The following is a 14,922-nucleotide window of genomic DNA, read 5'->3' as shown; positions in this document are numbered from 1 at the left end:
TGAAACTTACTTGGATCTCAATGGGATAGGTGTTCACCCTCAGATTTAGAAGAGATTCGGGCTTCAAGAAGGTTTTCTTTGAGAAGAGAAGGTGAGAGTATAGAAAAAAATAAGAGGGAAAAACTATCTGGTATGAAATGAAAAGTTTTAGGGTTGGGGTTGCTTAAATACCCTTCCAAGTTTGCGCATTCTCGCTTGAGCGAGCTAACTCTCGCTTGAGCGAGCTAACTCTCGCTTGAGCGAGAAAACTAAACAGTGGTTTTACTCAGTTTTCTACTATTCTCGCCTGAGCGAGTGAAATCTCTCCTGAGTGAGCAACATCTTGCTTGAGTAAGAAACGACTTGGTTTGCAGCTTGCTGCTGCTGAATCATATATAGACTCTGCCTCACAGTGGCAGCTAGGACCTTTATAGCGTGAGCCATTTGGTTCACGTTAGCAGGAGGAGGAGGGTTTGCAGCAGATCTTCTCAGTCTAGCCATCCTAATATACAAACGAGTTTAGATTACTAATGTTTAACACATTCAACAATACCACCACATAGTTATATTCACAGATTTAGCTTACAGTGATATATTCATATTTAGTATATCATAATAATTTAATCAATTTAGCGTTGAGCATAACATCATATCAGCATTCATATAGCATAGCAAACACACTTATCTCAACAATCATTTACAACTTAGCTTAACAACTTATTATTCACGCAGTACGACTCGCCTATAGCTCACCCAAGTATTATATACCAAGTTTCCTACAAGGAATTAATATAATATTTTAAAAGATTTCCGGTCATGGAAAAGCACTTGCCATTCGTTGGTTATTAGGGGCATCTCGAAAACGTCCGGGGGTCAAAATATGGCTTTCCAATTAAGTTCTGAATTAGTGGATGCTGCCAAAGGGAGTGGCGATGCCATACGCAAAAAGGAAGAGACTCATAGAATGGCAGAGGCAAATAGAGCTTTTGCACATTTTTGTTAATCCATGAACAGGATCTATATAGACACATAGACCCATGGATCCATACATCTCGATCGAAAAAGAATCAAAATTGATCAATATATCTCTCGAAACAAAAAAAAAAGGAAACGAAAGACGAAACATAAATACCATGGATCAATTAAGCCCTCTCGGGGACTTGCTTAAGAGTAAGAAAGAGGAATCTTATGTAAATACCATGGAATAAGGTTTGGTCCTATGGAGATTCTGTAAATATTCTATTCCAAAAAGAGAAAATTTGAAACAATTGGGATTTTTTTTGGAGATTGGATGCAGTTACTAATTCATGATCTGATATGTACAGAATGAAAACTTCATTCTCGATTCTACAAGAATTTTTATGAAAGCCTTTCATTTGCTTCTCTTTGATGGAAATTTGATTTTCCCATAATGTATCCTAATTTTTGGCCTAATTCTTCTTCTGATGATCGATTCAACCTCTGATCAAAAAGATATATCTTGGTTCTATTTTATCTCTTCAATAAGTTTAATAATGAGCATAACGGCCTTATTGTTCCGATGGAGAGAAGAACCTATGATTAGCTTTTCGAGAAATTTCCAAACGAACAATTTCAACGAAATCTTTCAATTTCTTATTTTACTATGTTCAACTCTATGTATTCCTTTATCCGTAGAGTACATTGAATGTACAGAAATGGCTATAACAGAGTTTCTGTTATTCGTATTAACAGCTGCCCTAGGAGGAATGTTTTTATGTGGCGCTAACGATTTAATAACTATCTTTGTAGCTCTAGAATTTTTCAGTTTAGGCTCCTATCTACTATCTGGATATATCAAGAAAGATGTACGGTATAATGAGGCTACTACGAAATATTTACTCATGGGTGGGGCAAGCTCTTCTATTCTGGTTTATGGTTTCTCTTGGCTATATGGTTCATCTGGGGAGAGATCGAGCTTCAAGAAATAGTGAATGGTCTTATAAATACACAAATGTATAACTCCCTAGGAATTTTAACTGCGCTTATATTCATCACTATAGGAATTGGGTTCAAGCTTTCCCCAGCCCCTTCTCATCAATGGACTCCTGACGTATACGAAGGAGTGCAGTTCATTCGATAAATTCCTATCTCTCTATCTATTTCTGAGATGTTTGGATTTTTCAAAACTCCATGGACAAGCAGAAGAGAAATGCTATTCCCACTCGGACCAAGACATAACTTTACTTGTTCAAATAACAATTAAGGTGAAGCAGAGATAAGAACAACGAATCCCTTTATGATAAACAAATTCATTTTGCAAGTTCGTTATTACAGGTAGTTCCTACAAAGGATCGAACTAATGACGTATACAATACTTGAATTCTCGATGTAGATGCTACATAGTTGGTTCTCATCCTTCAGAGACTATGAGTATAATAGGAGCATCCGTCGACAAAAGGATCACCTTAAGATGATCATCTCGTGACTATTGAGAACGAATCAAATCAGATGGTTCTATTTCTTAATCTTTTTTACCTCGGTTCTGTAGGAACAAGTCATAAAGATTGAGAAAAATCGATCATTCACAACCATGATGAATCCATATTTTTACTGATATTTTAGCATAATTCTAGCTCATTTAATAAGGAAAATGTATGAAGAAAGCAGAAAAACTCAGAAAAAGAGAATGATTGAAAGTTTTATTTCAATTTGTAGTTATTTTCGCATTTGTAGAAATTATGCTTAGTTCTTAAGGAATTTATCTTGTTTTTGAAGGAATAATCTGAGCAAAAGTCATGGAAATGGATTATCAATGGAAAGGAAGAGGAAGAATGGCAATGTTGGACTCCAAAATACAAGAATTATGGGATGCAGCCTGGGCGTGATCACTATTGTTAGTGAAAGTGATCATTCCAGAGCCTAAAGGAGAAGAAGAGCCTGTGCGTAATCACTTTTATTTACAAGAGTGAGCGTTGCCAGTGTGCGTTGTCACTTTCGCCAACGAAAGTGAGCGTTCCAGAGGCAATTGTATCAGGACAGCTTGCGCGTGGTTACTATTACTCACGAAAGTGATCACGCGCAGCCCTTGACCTCCTGCGTTGCCACTATTATGAATAAAAGTGAATGTTCCAGAGAAGCCTTCAACTCTACAAGTTGCGCGTGGTTACTCTTGCTCTTGAAAGTGAACACGCGCACTACATAAAGCTTCTGCGTGGTTACTCTTGTGAAGAAAAGTGACAACGCGCAGAATTGGGGTTTCTATATATACATGATTGAAGCGCGAAAACTGAGGTCTTTTGCTCATTTTCTGTTTTGTTAGTTAGATTCTCGTTGAGAGAGAGTGGAGAGAAGATTGGGGTCGAAGCTTGAAGCTCCAAGAAGAGGGATCGGATTGGAGCTCGTGGCTATGGCTGCTCTGCATTCTTCTTCATCATCTTCTTCTTCTTTCTCTGTTTTTGTTGCAATGTGTGCTTAATTTCCCATAGTTAGGGGTTTATGGAACTCGAATTGATGTATTGATTCAACTTTATCTTCTGAACTTTAAGTTCTTGGATTAATTGAGTTGTTAATTCTACTTTTCATGCAATCTTTGAATGGAAATTCATTTGATTAATCAAGAGGAATCTTTACCAATGGGAATTGGATTGTTTGCTCCGATCTGAATTGGCAACCAGAGTTTAGGGATTTCTTAGGGATAAGGAGACCTAATTCTGCAATTTATAGTTCTAATTCTTAATGCAACTTGAAATTGAATCTCACCTAAGGGATTAGGGAGGTTTAGTGGATTGTTAGGGTCAATGAGTTAAGGAATTAACCTTTGGCTAGGTGTATGTGAAACTGATTGTCAATTATTCAATTGCTTGAATGTTCAGAGGATTTAATTGGATTGATATTAATATTCTTGTGAAGTAAATTCCTAACTATGCTTCATTGCTATTTCATTTCATCACAAATCTTATACTCTGTTTTTCTGCAAGTTCTTTGCTTTAATTGCTTTGGTTTACTGCTGTTATATGTTACAAATCTCATTCCAAAATTCGTATGGCTCAAATGGTTATTTTTCTGTGAAGTGATAATTGAGTTCCTAATTCCCTGTGGAGACGATACTCGGATCTTAAATTTACTCATTACTTGCTGCAATCCTAGTGCACTTGCTAGTGTTTAGATTGCAAACAACAAGTTTTTGGCGTCGTTGCCGGGGAATTTGAGTTTCAATATCATTAGTAACATAAGAATAGCTAGATTGAGTATTTTGTTTCTCTGAATTTCTATAGTATTAGTCTGTAGTTAGACATTTTGTCTATTCTGCATAATTCTGCAACTTTTAAACTTGTGTTTCAATTACTTTTACTGATATTTGCTGCATAATTTTTGTGGTGCAGTTCTGAATACTAACTTGTAGTTTACTTTTGCTTCATTTTGATTTGTATATGCGTGGCAAAAACAAAAACAAATCAACTCTAGTCTTTGATCCTGACATAGATATAACCTTAAGGAGATTGAGAAAAGAGTCTAGAGCAGAAAAAGCCATAGGGAGTGATAGTGAGTTAGAAGCTATCCATTCTCCAGAATCTCAGAGTAATTCTAGAGTGAAAAGAACATCTACACCCTTGAGACAACCAAATCCAACAATAGAAATGGCAGAACAAAATAGAATTAGAACATTAGGGGACTATGCAATTCCTAACATGCAAGGTTTTAACTCTTCTATAATCAGGCCAACTATTCAAGCCAACCATTTTGAGATTAAACCTGCTTTATTACACTTAGTCCAACAAGATCAATTTTCTGGTGGAAATTTTGATGATCCTAACCTACATATGTCAAATTTTTACAGCTATGTGACACCATAAGAATAAATGGGGTTAGTGAAGAAGCCATCAGACGGAGACTATTTCCTTTTTCCTTGAGAGATAGAGCAAAATGCTGGTTATAAGCTCAACCACAAGGAAGTATTACAACTTGGACAGAACTTGTGAACAGGTTTCTAACCAAGTACTTCCCTCCATCCAAAGCTGCTAAGCTGAGAGGAGAAATTACATCCTTTGTTCAGCAAGATGGAGAATCATTGTATGAAGCTTGGGAAAGATACAAAGAATTGCTAAGAAGGTGTCCACATCATTGTATTCCAGATTGGATGCAATTGGAAACTTTTTATAATGGGATGAATGCAGTAACAAGAACAATGGTTGATGCTGTTGCTGGAGGTTCATTAAATACAAAGTCCTTGGAAGAAGCTCAAAGGATTATTGACATGATGGCATCTTCAATGTATCAGAATTCAAACTCAAGGAATCAAGGAAGAAACTCTGGTCATGAAGCTAAAGTTCTGGAAACTTTTCTTGCACAAAATCAGCTACAAAATCAAATATTTTCAGAACAATTAGCTGCCTTAACACAACAAATCAACAATCTGCAAACAGGGAGTATGCCTACCAGTCAGCTAAGTTGTGATTTTTGTGGAGGAAACCATGCAAATGGTGCATGTGAGGCATCCACAAGTGAACCACAAGAGCAAGTGAATTATATGAATAATTTTCAGAGACAACAGCCATCTTATCCCCCTGGATTTCAATTTTTAAATAATAGAACTCGGCAGTATTCTAATTGGAATAATCAATATTCTGCTGCAAAGAATTCTAATTCAAATTTGCCTTTTTCTAATGCAGGTCCAGCAACACAACAGCCTTATTTTCAGAGGAACTCATCCACTCAACCTCAAGGAAATCAGAAATTTTCTAGACCTATGAATGAGAGGTTGACTGAGATGGAAGAAACTATGCTGCAATTCATGAAGGTACTCAAACAAGCTTAAAAACCAAGAAGCTTCCATGAAGAAACTAGAGACACAGATTGGACAATTAGCTGAACAACTATCCAGCAGGGATGAAGGAAGATTTCCAAGCAATACAGTAATCAATCCTAAAGAGCAATGTCAAGCCATAACTACAAGGAGTGGAGCTGTAGTTGCAAGCCCTAAACCAGCAGAAAAGAAAGCGAATGATGCAGCAAAAGAAACATTGAACAAGATCTGCAACAAGGAAATTTTAAGCTATTGAAGAAAGACCATTCAGAAGAAAAAGAAAATTCCCATGAATTCTGAAAGGAAAACCAAAAAGCAACTCTTTGAGGAAGCTTGTAAGCCAATAGACCAGAAAAATACAAGAGGCTGCCCTATCCTCAGAGAGTCCAAAATCCTAAACAAGAGGAACAATTTGAAAGGTTTATGAATGTCTTTAAGAAATTACAAATTAACATTCCTTTTGCAGAAGCTTTGGAGCAAATGCCTTCATATGCAAAGTTCATGAAAGAACTACTTTCCAGAAAAAGGAAGCTAGAGCATGACAAAATAGTACCTTTGACAGAAGAGTGCAGTGCCATTCTTAAGAGAAAGCTTCCTCAAAAGTTGAAAGATCCTGGATCATTTAGCATTCCTTGTGAAATAGGAAACTGCACTGTGGGAAGAGCATTGTGTGACTTGGGAGCAAGCATAAATCTGATGCCATTGGCTGTTCTGCAGAAACATGGCATAGAGGAAGTGAAGCCTACCAACATTACACTGCAGCTAGCTGATAGATCATACACTTATCCATATGGAGTTGTTGAAGATTTATTAGTTAAAGTTGACAAGTTCATTTTTCCTGCAGATTTTGTAATTCTGGACATGGAGGTGGATTCTAACATTCCTTTGATCCTAGGGAGGCCATTTCTTGCAACCAGAAGAGCTTTAATAGATGTGCAAAAAGGTGAACTTATGTTTCGATTTCAAGATGAGAAGGTAATATTTAATGTGTTTAAAGCTTTAAAATATCCAGTTGAAGATAATACATGTATGAAGATAGATATACTGGATACTCTTATTACACAACACCATATGAAAGAATTTGATGAAACTGCTATGTTAGAAGAGATAATATCTGCAGGGAATGACAAATCTGAAACTCTGAATGAAGAAGATATCATGGAAATGCAGCAGCAATTGGAAGCTCTGCCGATCCAAAAACCTGCAGAAAATTTAGTGAAAGAAGAGCTGAAAAAGGATGATAAAGAAGAGGAAAGGCAAAGGCTAGAACTGAAACAACTCCCTTCACACTTGCGGTATGCATTTCTGGATGAGAATCATGAAAATCCAGTCATCATCAACAATGAACTTAAGGAAGACCAAGAGGAAAAATTGCTCAGAATTTTGAGAGAACACAAATCTGCAATTGGCTGGAGTATTGCAGATCTGAAAGGTATAAATCCCTCATTTTGTAAGCACAGAATTTTATTTGAAGAGAATTTTAAGCCTGTTGTGCAGCCACAAAGGAGGTTAAATCCAGCCATGAAAGAGGTAGTTAAAAAAGAGGTCATAAAGCTGTTAGATGCAGGAATAATATACCCTATTTCTGACAGCAATTGGGTAAGTCCAGTCCAAGTTGTTCCAAAGAAAGGTGGTATGACAGTTGTACCTAATGAAAAGAATGAACTTGTCCCTACTAGGACTGTGACTGGATGGAGAATGTGCATAGACTATAGAAAATTAAATGATGCAACCAGAAAAGACCATTTCCCACTACCATTTGCAGATCAAATGTTAGAAAGACTTGCTGGACATTCATATTATTGTTTTCTTGATGGGTATTCAGGATATAATCAAATAGCTGTAGATCCTTTAGATCAAGAGAAAACTGCATTTACATGTCCATTTGGAGTCTTTGCATATAGGAGAATGCCATTTGGTTTGTGTAATGCCCCTGCCACTTTCCAAAGATGCATGCTTTCTATTTTTTCTGATTTGGTAGAAAACATCATAGAAGTGTTCATGGATGATTTCTCTGTTTTTGGTTATTCTTTTGATGATTGTTTAGCTAATCTATCCACTGTTTTGTAGAGATGTCAAGATACTAATCTTGTGTTAAATTGGGAGAAGTGTCATTTCATGGTACAAGAAGGCATTGTCCTTGGTCACAAAATTTCAGAGAAGGGAATGGAGGTGGACCAAGCTAAAATCGAAGTCATTAGTAAATTGCCTCCACCTGTCAATGTTAAGGGAGTTAGAAGTTTTTTAGGACATGCTGGTTTTTATAGAAGATTCATAAAAGATTTTTCCAAGATTGCTAAACCCTTGAGTAACTTACTTGTAAAAGATGCAAATTTCATATTTGATGATAATTGTTTGCATGCATTTTCTGTTTTAAAAGAGAAATTGATTTCTGCACCTATTCTTGCAAAACCAGATTGGAAATTACCTTTTGAACTCATGTGTGATACAAGTGATAGTGCAGTGGGTGCTGTTTTAGGACAGAGGAAAGATAGGAAATTACATGCTATATATTATTCAAGCAAAGTGTTAAATCCTGCACAAGTGAATTACACAACAACAGAAAAAGAACTTTTAGCTGTTGTATATGCTTTTGATAAGTTCATATCATATTTAATGGGTTCAAAAGTGATTGTATACACTGATCATGCTGCTCTTAAATATCTTTTGACAAAATAGGATGCAAAACCCAGATTATTAAGATGGATTCTACTCCTCCAAGAATTTGAACTAGAAATCAAAGACAAGAAAGGGAAAGAAAACAGTGTTACTGACCACTTGTCCAGACTTCCTTTGGAGAGTTTAACCACTGAATCATTGGAAATAAATGAAGAATTTCCAGATGAAAAGCTGTTTGCAGTGGAAAACATGCCTTGGTTTGCTGACATTGCAAATTTTAAAGCCACTCAATTCATTTCAAAGAGGTTTACTTGGCAGCAAAAGAAGAAGTTCTTACATGACAGCAAATTCTATGTGTGGGAAGACCCCTATCTGTTCAAAATTGGAATAGATGGGTTAATTAGAAGATGCATTCCACAAAGTGAGCAAGCTGAGATACTATGGCATTGTCACAATTCAGAATATGGAGGCCACCATGCAAGTTCAAGGACTGCTGCAAAAGTCTTACAAGCAGGTTTCTTTTTGCCTACACTCTTCAAAGATGCCAAGAAGTATGTGGAAAACTGTGATAAATATCAAAGAACTGAAAATATTTCAAGAAGACATGAGCTGCCATTAACTAACATCCTAGAAGTGGAACCATTTGATGTATGGGGGATTGATTTCATGGGACCATTTCCCCTATCATTTTCACACGAATACATTCTAGTTGCAGTGGATTATGTGTCTAAATGGGTAGAAGCAATTCCCACCAGATCAAATGATGCAAAGGTAGTGATTTCTTTTATAAGAAAGAACATTTTTTCAAGATTTGGTGTGCCTAGAGTGCTGATAAGTGATGGAGGTACTCACTTCTGCAACAAGTATCTTGAAGCTGTATTAATGAAATATGGTGTGAAGCATAAGGTTGCTACTCCATACCATCCACAAACAAGTGGACAAGTGGAGGTTTCAAATAGAGAGATCAAGCAAATTCTAGAGAAAGTAGTGAACAGTTCAAGGAAGGATTGGTCAAAGAAACTGGATGACTCACTGTGGGCATATAGAACTGCTTTTAAAACTCCAATTGGTATGTCTCCATATCAGCTAGTATTTGGAAAGGCCTGTCACTTACCTCTAGAGCTAGAGCACAGAGCATATTGGACTACCAAGTGGCTTAACTTTGATTTGTCAAGTGCTGGAAAGAAGAGAGTTTTACAGTTGCATGAATTGGAAGAATTCAGACAACAAGCTTATGAGAATGCAAAGTTGTACAAAGAAAGAACCAAGAGGATCCATGACAAATTTATTCTGCAAAAAGATTTCAGACCTGGCCAGCAAGTACTGTTATTCAATTCAAGATTAAAATTGTTTCCAGGGAAACTGAAATCTAGATGGTCTGGACCATTTTTAATCAAGAAAACTTCTCCCTTTGGAGCAATTCTTATAGAAGATCTGAAAACAGGGAGAGAATTCAAGGTCAATGGCCAAAGATTGAAGATCTATCATGGAGAGGAGTTTACAAGGAACATATCATGCATGAAACTGGTTTCTCTTGAGTGAGAAACATTTAATGTCAAGCTAATGACATTAAAGAAGCGCTTTGTGAGAGGCAACTCACATTTCTAACCCAATTTAAGTTTTCTGCATTATTTTTGAATTAACAGTATTCATAGAAGTCAAAGTCTGAACTTTTCATCTTGGTTACCTTGCTGAATTTGATGTTTGGAATAAATCTGGTGACTAAAACAAGAATGCAGATTGGAATTAATTAGAATGCTTAAAGTTCTTGTACAGTCTGAATAATAGTTATCAAATTCTGCAAATTCTCTGAAAAATACAAAGTTCTGCATCATACTCATCATATTCTGTAATTTTGATGCAAAAGGTAAAGTTTGAAGCATGCTAAATCTGTCATTTGTAGCGAATCTGATAAATGCAATTGGACTTCATGCTATAATGTGTTATGGAAAAGTCAGAATTGAATTATGAATATGTTAAGCAGAAATTCTGCAGAATTCAACTGTGATGTTTGTTGCATCTGTAATTTGGAGCAAAAATGATGAATGAATTGAGAGTTCATGATAGGAGTGTGTAATGTAAAAGTCAAAACTGCATAAGTAGGGAGTGAATACATGTTCTGCAGAATTCAGCCTTGGATAAATGTTGCATATGTAATTAAGGGTGAACATGATAAGGGAAATAGGTATTTTATATGATGAGTGTGTATTGGAATGATTATGATTTGTTAAGTGAGCCAATTAAAGTTTGGAGAACTTGGATTGATGAAAGCAATCACGCAGAGATGGAATTCTGAGATTTCCCCTCTGGAACAATCACTCTCGCTGATGAGAGTGATAACGCAGAAACTGACTGGGAAACACAACCCTCTGGAACAATCACTCTCGCTGATGAGAGTGATAACGCAGAGGCAGAAGGGAAAAACACACTCTCTGGATCACTTCCTTTTCTTGTCAAGAGTGACCACGCGCAGGTAAGTATGAAATATTTCTTAGCGCGTTACTCCTTTTAATGAAAAAAGTGACCACGCTCCAGCAAAAAGCTTGCGCGTTATCACTTTGCCCAGCAATAGTGATAACGCACATTGCATTCAAAATTTCCAAGCTCTCTGGAACACTCACTCTGTTCGACAAGAGTGACAACGCAGAATTTTATTAATAAGGGAACGTTCACTTCTCACTTAAAAAGTGGGCATGTGCACACGCGTGACCCCAGACCCCATAAAGGAACCACGCTCACATCCATTTAAACCTAAATCCCCATTCCCCTTTGAAACTCCTCTGACTTTCAATCTTTTGTGAAGCAACCAGCAAGCAATTGCTCCTTCTTTTTCACTGTCATTCACATTTCTGAAGCTCAAGGTACGTTCTCTGCATTCTCTGAAATTGTATTTAGGGTTTTTCTTTGCTGCAACTCTGGAAAAATGTCAAAAATGGCAAATGGGGAAATATCTTGAGCGTATTTGATTTAAGGAACTTTAAATACTGTGAATAGGTTTCAAAGTCATTCACTCTCCTCTGTTAACATATTCACATCTGCATTATGCGAAAAATCTGAACATGACTTTGAAAGAAATAAAAATATTCCAGTTGCCATCAACGAAAATACTCTTTGCATACAATATTTGAATGTTGATGTCTGAACTGAGTTGTATGGAACGAATTACTGTTGTATATTGCACTGTTTGATTGTACAGATAGCATACTGATAGTCCTGCATTAAGCTGATCTTTAGTCTTTGATGATAATGAATTAGTGCACTGTCCTAATTGTATGTGATTCAAAGAAACAATAGGCAATATTCTGGATGGAATTTTGCTGTCAGAAGATAAATTCTTTTAGGAACCATTAGTAGTTGAAATGTGGTTGGAAATTGTGATTCTTTTTCTGCATTCTTGGTGAAATTGTGAACTCTGAGGGAACAAATTATGAAGGCCAGCTTAAAATCCCCTGAATATGGTCTGATTAATTTTGTACCTAAGTTCTGGTATATCTGAAAAGTTAAGAGAGCATGTAAAAAAAATATGTTGATGACCTATAATAGCATCTCTGCGTTAACCTGATGTGCTTTGAGAGTGTGCACTCTAAACTACAAATTTAAAGGTTTAACCAATTTTGACTGTGATTACTTAGTAATTTGCAATAGTGCTTGTGTGTTGATATGATTACATTCTCATGACAGCAACTGATTGTAAATAGATACATACTGCAAGTTGGAATTCTGCACATGGATTGATTGAAATTATCTAGTAAAGAGATGTATACTGTCACAATTCTGTGTCATGAATTTTAAACTGTCAAATTACTTGCTTGTTTTTGCAGCCACTTCAAAATGGTCAGAACTTCTTTGAATACACCAGTTGGACCTTCTAAGAAGACCAAAGCTGGATCTGCCAGCAACACTCCAAGAAGGAGATCTATCAGGAATATGCAAGCTGGAACAGCCAGGAATTCTTCAACCACTAAAAGAGCAAGAACTGATGGTGTCTCACCTTCCTCACCCATTGAAATCGCTGACCCTCCTCAGCCAAGTGTACCCACACCTGCAACCTATTCACCACCTCAGCCGACCAGAAGAAATGCTCCTTCTACCTCTACCCCTACTGATCATGATCCAAGATTCAGGAGTATTGCTCACGAAAACTATTTCAAGGCAAATATTCTGAGGAGGAAGATTGTCCCAGATAGAGCCTTTGAAATTGCTAAAGGCAACTACCCTGAGTACTCAGAAGAAATTCAGAAAAGGGGATGGGACAACTTCTGCTCCTTGGCTGATAATGGTTGGAGAGAAATTACACAGGAGTTTTATGCAAATGTAATGCGGTTCAAGGGAGACCAAATTCCCAAATTTCACACAATGGTCAAGGGTATGAGGGTGGATTTCACTGCTGCCAACATCAATCGAGTGTTGGAAATTTACACTGAAAGGCAACCTGGGCAGATGGACTTCACTGACTTTAAGAATAGTCCAGACAAGGATTATATTGAAATTCTGCACAGAATTGGAAGGCCCGGCACAACTTGGCAGCTGAACCTCGCCCAGAAACCCAAGTGTATTACCACCAAGAACCTGCTACCATTTGCTAAAGTCTGGAGTACTTTTCTATTGAATTCTTTCATGCCAGTCAAGCATAGTTCAACCCTGGCAGTAAAGAGGGCTGAATTATTGTTTGCTATTGTTAATGATATGTACATTGATGCAGGGGAAGTAATTAGTGAATGTATCTTAAATATTCTGAAAACAAAAAGAGATTCACTAGCCTTTCCCTCATTAATCACTTTACTATGTGAGGATGCAGGGGTTGAAGTTGGAGACTACCAAGAGAAAATCAGATCTGCTCCCCCTATCTCTGTCTCAATGGTAAAGGAAATCTATTCCACCACCTCCTGCACTTCAGCTGCACCTATCCCCACCCAGTTCAGAAAGGAGAAACCAATGAAGATGAAGGACATCCTACATCTTTTGGTTGAAAGGCAAAATCAATTGGCTGAACGACAAACTGAGCTCCACAACAGTTTGAAGGCAGGAACTATGCTAGTGAAATGTGTGTTGATGAATCTTGGTCAGAAGATGGGAATGACTAAAGATGAACTTTATCACACACCAGATTTGGCCGAGAATGCTCAATGTCTACGTTCATCAGTCTTTAAAGACTTGCCAATCTACAAGACTCATTTTCCACAGCCAATTGAAGAAGTGGTGGAGGAAGAAAAAGATGAGGAGGATGAAGAAGAAGATGAAGATGAAATTTCTGATGAGGAGGATGCTCAAGATGACTAGTTTAGGATTTTTGTTTTCTTTTCTGTTAATTCGAAATTTCTCTTGATGGTCTTGTAATTAAGTTTCAAACTTTTTGGTTTCATTTTAGAATTTGGATTTGTAATTTGCACACTTGGTATATTTTGGTTTCATGCTAATTCTGAACAATTATGTTTTGAACACACATTAATTCTGCAGAATTCAATCCCTTTTCACTTGATAATTGACAGAATTTTTGGTGTTTTGTGCAGAAAATGTCACAACCACACAACACTCACACACCATGGAAGCTGACACTTGCACCAGCTGCCATGAAAGGGGGGTTTCATTCTCTACCTCTTATTCATGAGTTAGTTTCACAATTACACTGAATTATTCCTGAAAAACACCAAAATACTAGAATAGATAATAAATTGCTGGCTGTTAATCAAATAAAAATGATTGACAATTTTGTGAATTCTGTGTGAATTTCTTTTTAGGTTGTTTTTCCCATTCTCAAAATGAAATCACACTTGTATTTTCAAAATGAGGCAATCTTGCCACTAGGTGCATATAATTCTGAAAAGTGAATTATGAGTTCATTGATTAGCATGTCACTTACAAATCCCTAGTGAGACTTGAGCTGCATCCTTCTTTTTATGTGTGATTAATCGTATTTGGCTGTATTCTCTAGAACTTGCCCTTGTTCTTAATTGAATATGCATGCTATAGTTTCCACCCACATGATAGAGGCCATGTTTGATTATACCTAGTCAGCCTAAATGCCTTCCTTTATGATTGAATGTCTTAGTTCACCCTTTTGAGCTTAATATCCCTTTTCTTGAAATTACCTCATTATAAGCCTTGCTGAAAAACCAATTTTTACCATTCAAAAGATCAAAGGCATAATGAGTTTAATCAAGAATGAGTTTTAAAACTAAGTTTGGGGTGGTATCCAGATTTTAATTGCTTGAGGACAAGCAATGTTCTAAGTTTGGGGTGGGAAATATCTAAGTGTGAATTCAACAAGCCAGAAAGAAAGAACAAAAATGCTGCAGCAAAATGAAAAATTTATGAAGCAAAGCTGTGAAAAGAACAAAAATGTGAGTTCAAAAGAAAAGAAGTGTAGCAAAGTGCTGCAGAAAAGAAAATAGTGACTGAAAGCAAGAAAAGAAGAAAAGTATCAGTGAAAATTCTGCTGCAAGAAAAAATTTGTTTGCTGCATAAGTGAGAGAAGTAAGGAGGAATAATGTAGATCCAGGCTAGTTTTAAAACAAATCACTCAAAATGCCTCTGATCTTTTGAAATTGCATGTATTGTTT

At 36.7% G+C, this 14,922-nt stretch overlaps 1 non-coding gene across 1 annotated transcript; it reads right to left on the bottom strand.

The window, feature by feature from the left end:
- Positions 1-4,960: 4,960 nt before the first annotated feature.
- On the bottom strand, positions 4,961-5,067 carry LOC113853425. Its single transcript, XR_003502597.1, has one exon. It is a non-coding gene; the product is annotated as a small nucleolar RNA R71 (small nucleolar RNA).
- Positions 5,068-14,922: the final 9,855 nt, after the last annotated feature.

Source organism: Abrus precatorius, unplaced genomic scaffold, assembly GCF_003935025.1.
Source record: "Abrus precatorius isolate BTA unplaced genomic scaffold, Abrus_2018 Scaffold10, whole genome shotgun sequence".
Lineage (NCBI taxonomy): Eukaryota > Viridiplantae > Streptophyta > Magnoliopsida > Fabales > Fabaceae > Abrus > Abrus precatorius.
Note: the sequence above shows the minus strand (reverse complement) of the source record. Positions and strands in the feature narration are given on the sequence as shown.